Below are 6,052 nucleotides of genomic sequence, written 5' to 3'. Positions count from 1 at the left end.
CCCCCCCCCCCTCCCCCCATATTCTCTACTTACTTTATCTATTTATACGTAATTTCTAAGATACATATATTTCGTAAATTATAGAAGATTTTCAAGGGATATAGTAATTTGTAAATATAATCTAAACTCGATGAAAGTTTGGAAAATCTAATTGTAAGATGCGTACCAATAAGATATTTTGTAATCGTTACGTTTATATATTTAACATGTGTTTTTGCAATTGCATAAACATTTTTTGCACATAAATCTTAGTGCTTCTATCTTGTTGTTTAAAATTCACGTAGTTTCGAACGTATTTCAACTAAATTTGTTATTCGATTAATTTTCAGTTGTTGAATAATTATTAATATACGTTTAGAATTAACTAAAGCAGACCACTAGATGTTATGTGGGAAAAATGCGTGGGCAAGTGGAAGGTTTAGTGCATTAATTAAATATTTAACACATTTGCTTTTTATTGCTGTTTAGTCCATCGACTTTCCAAATACAGACATGATTATTGTTGATGAAGATATAGATGAACCTTTAGTTGCTCTGTGGCGGTTGGCACGTGGCGTTTGCGTGCACTTGGTTTAGAGATAGTAGGTTGTAAGGTTCCTGATCCTCGTGACGTGGTGCTCTTGATGCTAGGTTACCCTGAGAAAAGGGAGAGGTTGTAAAAAAAAATGTGTCTTTGGCTGCAGCGCCTTCAATCGGGTGTCTCACCCCTTTCTTAGTCTTAGTGACGTGGGGAGGGGGAGGGGTAGGGGGCGTCTTGGTCAAGCAGCAACATTTTGCGTACTAGACAACAACGTATGCGCGTGTCTCGTGACATTGAGGGCACGCGTGTGCCGAAGATTGGCCGATGTCGCACGTGCTGGGAGTCAAGTTACAATGAATTTTTATAAATGTTTTTCAACTCGATTGTTTTCGTATATCTGACACTCTTAAATATTCTCGCATAAACAGACTCGCCGCGTTCTTGCTTGCTAACAACAAAGGTCACTCATTTCGCTTTCCGAAGTTCAATTTTTTTCTTAAAGTGATACGACTTTACGATAAGTGATACGAATTTTTCCCCAACCGATAACATTCGTGAGATCTCTGAATCCCGAACAATATAAATATAAAGATTGTAAACGTTAAGTGATAGGTTGTAAAAAATAAATTCTTAAACAACAGCATATAGATATACAAATATAGTCGAGAAACATTAAGTTTAATTATCAATTGGATCATAATGAATTTTTTTAGATATTGAGTGAATATTTTCTTTCTCTGGTCTTACTTTTATAATGATTTAACGCAAACGTCTCACAAATGAGTATTAGAGCGTAATAGTTTTTTGCTCACGTTTTATCGTCAGTTTATTATAGAACTTTTGTATATTTATCCTTTTGTAGAATAAGATTCGGATATAGAAAAGGAAAAGCAATAAAGAGAAAGTAGAATTACGATTGAAAGAAGCAGTGGCAGTATATGAGGCATATAAAGAAATCTTAAGCGCAAGTGATAAAACTAATTGCTCAGTTCAGAAATAAGAGAGCTACATTTCATGTATTGAATATTTCTCTTTCCAATAAAACATACGTATATCCTTTTACCAACCTTTCTTCGATTTTCCTACTTTTTTCCCAATATTCGATTTTTTTTTTTTTTTTTTTTTTTTTTTTTTTTTTTACATATATTTGATATTCGTTTATGTTCGATTTTTAATCTTTCGATCCTTTAGTTTTCATTACAAGTCCTATAAAAGTTCTTACGAAGGATTGAGCTTTTGTTGTTTCAACCTAATTCATTATATTTTACGTCTTTTAATAAGTATTTTAATACGTTCGTATAGAATGTTTCTTATATAAGTAATTTAATTAAAAAGCACTTTTATTTTTTATTTTAAAAAAGATCGATTGAAAAAGTACAGCAAATATTGTACTCACGTATTACATGTAGTTGAATGCCCAAAAATGTATTTAGGAATAATTTTGAAACTTTCCAAAAAATTTAGAATTATTTTATTATGTATGTATATCATTCGCAATCATTGAAATAATTTAATTTTTGTACATAAAATACTTATATTCTTGTTAATTATTATGAGTTTAAAGAAATTTCTAATTCGTTAACAACGTAATTTATATTATTTAACATAGCTTTGAGTCATTCGTACAGATTATTTTTTTACTCGTTTCCGTTTTACTTTATCCGCGCCGATGATTACTTGATTTTTTAAAAATTTTAACAATTATAGACTGGGATTTTTTCTCTTCAGAAAATAAAATTGACGAACTTATTGATCATGTACGTGTGAAAAAGCTTTTTAATAATTCTCCATTTACAATAATAATTAAATTTCATTATCTTTATGGTGTATATTAATTTTTAAGAAAATAACTGAATTAGATTAAAATTTTTATTTGTTTTATTGTTTGATTTTTCATTCACTGTGTACGAATGCATGAAATTTATTCGCGGATGTGAATACAAAAATTTACACATTGAATTACATATGTAAAAATTTTGAAGTAACGTTGAAATAATATTTTTTTTGTTCAGTTTTCTCGAGTGTGGGAAATTAAGTTTAACTAAGTAAGAGTTTCCTTTTACTTTGAATAATACCCAAATTTCATTACGTTCTCTTAAGAAGTACATATTATTGAGGTCTTTCTTTTTCTTTGTAGCCCCAATTACGAACTTCATAAGTACTCAGCAATACCATTGACAAAAAAAAAAAAAAAAAAAAAAAAAAAAAATTAAATGAATAAAATAAAGAAACAAAAATACCAACTATAATAAATAAATAAATAAATAAATAAAATAAAAATAAAACAAACAATTAGGGGAAAAAAAAAGAAAAAAAAAGAGGAAATTGTATGCTTGGAACGACGAGGCTAAGAACAAGAAGTTTTTTGTCTTGAATTTTATGTCCTCTCGTTCGAAGTAATACGCTCCGTACTCATTCAAATAGATTCATTGGCTGGCCTTTTAGAGCTCTACGACTCCAAGCTCCTAATTAAACCAGTAACGACGAAGATAGAGTGGAACATAATAAAGGGCATTACAGACGCTCAAACATCAAAGAGTCTTTTGTTGAATAGAGAGCGCTGATTATGTATCGATAATGTTATGAATAATTAAATATCTTTTCGGTATTGCATTTACAAAAAATATTTTAATATTATATATTATGCATTGGGGGATCGAATTATATTTACACTTATTGTTAATGCTGGAATGATCAATTCTGATACATTTCCTTTATTATAGTATAATTTGGCGTATTAATGTACTTGAAAAGCATATTAAACGTTAATGCGTGAACTTATTAGAATATATTATTACTTGGATATTTCATTATTAATGTAGTAGATGCAGAGTGATTTTAGAAAATTTTTTTCAACAAATTTGTGCTTCATTTGTCAATAATAATGAATATGGGGTTAAAAAAATTCTCACTCAACATAATAACTTCTTCAATAGTAAATTCACTTTTAAAATCAATATATTGGGAAACAATGGTACAATTTACTATACAAAATTTTTTAATATCTAAGAATTTAATAGTTGAAAGAATAATATTTTTCCTTTTCGATTTTTTCTTTCTTTTTTTCTTTTTTTCTTTTTTTCTTTTTTTCTTTTTTTTCGAAACAGCTTTATTTAATACCTGTAATGTACAATTCAATATACTTCCTTAATATTTCGATTTATTTTACAAGAATGTATCAAGATTCAGTGAAGTAAGGCGCCATAAAATGTACATTGAGATTAAAAAATTCCATTTCATCATTCTTATTTTCTTATTTATTTGAAATTCCTTTACTGAAGCTTATAAATACATAATTCATTATTGATTTTTCTATAAAGTGTAGGATAAGTATCTTGCAAATTAAGAATGATATTTTCTACTTATTAAATTGCCCGCATTTATTAAAATTATTTTATTATACTGTAATTCCTATTCTACTAGCGACGATAATGACAATAATAAGAATAACAATAACAATAATAAGGACTTTTGGTATGCGAAAGCCTACAGAGTGAGTTGGGTGCATCCATTAGCGAATATATTAGATTAAATAGTATGTCGTATTGCGCGTATAAAGCAGCTCCTTTATTCGCCTTGCATTATTTTATAGGAGACACGGGGTATTATGGGAGGAGTGGGTGGCCGCAAATCGTTGTGAGTAGTGGCTTTTTGCTTAGATAAGTAATAGATTCCGGGAATTGATTAAAGTGCCGGTAAGAAAAATGTCGTGGAATGAACGTGGAACGTGATCCAATGGTCGATATTAGATTATGTTGGGTTTTTGAAGGAAAATGTCAGTAGCGACGGGCGGGAGGGGTGGTGGTGGTGGTGGTATGGGGCAGGTCGGGGTGACGATTACGACTCGGTGGTGCATCGGGTGAGTGACGAGCGAACCGACGGCTCCTCTCTGAAAATGTCCGGAGAGCCAATGGACGAGTGGTGCTTCGATTCTCGCGTGGTCCAGCGCACACGTGAATATCAATTAGATATAATTGGTGTCAAATGTGTGAAATACGTCTGATCGGATCTACTAAGGTCCGAGCTTTCGGGCGACGCGGTGACTGATCATTTCATACGCATAGAACCATCTCTGATCATTGAGGCGCACTTTTTGGAATACGGTAAGTTTAATGGTATTTTATATTAATTCATCTGTTATCGACTGCGAGTGTTACCTCGTGTAGCAATGACATATTTCACCATTATTTTTCACTCAATGTCCAACCGTCGAAAACAATTTTATCATCATTATATTATTTAATATATATATATATATATATATATATATATATATATATTATATTATTTAACATATATATTATATATGTTGGCTTATAAAAATGAATTTTATAAATGCTAATTAGTTTTATATAAGAACAATTCTTTCTCTTCTTCTTCTTCTTCTTTCTCCTCCTCCTCCTCCTCCTCCTTCTCCTCCTCTCCTTCTCCATCTTCTTGAAAACTGCGCCTTTTTAATAGACAGCCTCCGCTCCCTCGTTCCCTCTATGTTTCTTATTTTTATCGCCACCTTCTCAGGCTTTTTTCCTTTTTATCAATCGTTTTATTTCTTAAATGATCGCCCTTGACTTTTCTTTCTAACGTCCTACGATATGCCATTGTTTATTTATGGATTTTTATTAATTTGTGCATTAGTTCGAGCCAGTGGCCCGTACGTAATGATTCGAACAAATCATTTTTATGAAATTGCTTAACAGCGAGGTAAGCTTCTCTATTCTGATTTTCATCCAACTGACATTTAATCTACTAAGAATATCGTCATGCAACTAATCGTTTATCAAATTCGATCATAGAACAATCATCTTTCTGCTTTTGCCTAAAATACAAGCAACGATAACGTAGATGGGACATTCGAAACAATCCTACGTACGTTTATGCAACATCATTATACATTTTTTCCTACGTCAGCTTATGCAAAATAAAAGTATAATAAATAAAACAATTGATGAAATATCCTCCTCCTCCTCCTCCTCCTCCTCCTCCTCCTCCTCTTCTTTTTCTTCTATTTCTTCTTTATTTTATTTAATATAATTTTCCTATTAAAATGATAAACAATTCCATTCAACTATAGGTGCCTAATGAAAACGTTGAAAAATCTATTTAATGAGATAATATCGGATGGAAAATAAAATCTACATGTAAATATGATAAATATCAAGTCACAGTGTAAGAAGCCATTTTGTTTATTTCATTTATTATTTAAAAAAGTTTTTGTGAAATGGTTGGTTAAATGTAAAGTATCATTATTATATTAGTACTGGTATAGAATTGGAATAAAATTTGCTGGTAAAATATAATAAAACGGAAATGTTTATCATTAAAAAATTATTATCGAAATTTTCGTTAATATTAATATTAATATGATTATTGCAGCTTATAAATTGTCTAAGAAAAATTTTCTAATATAAACAAGCAATGAAAGGCACAAAAGAATCGCAAGTTTTTGAATAAATGTAATTGAGGTATATAAAGTGATTGTTATCGCATTAATTTGATTATCTTCAATATTACGAGAGATTTTAAAGCTTTAAA

Source organism: Ceratosolen solmsi, unplaced genomic scaffold (genome assembly GCF_000503995.2).
Source record: "Ceratosolen solmsi marchali unplaced genomic scaffold, CerSol_1.0 scaffold56, whole genome shotgun sequence".
Classification (NCBI taxonomy): Eukaryota; Metazoa; Arthropoda; class Insecta; order Hymenoptera; family Agaonidae; genus Ceratosolen; species Ceratosolen solmsi.
The sequence above is the reverse complement of the archived record's forward strand: the minus strand, read 5'-3'. Positions refer to the sequence as shown.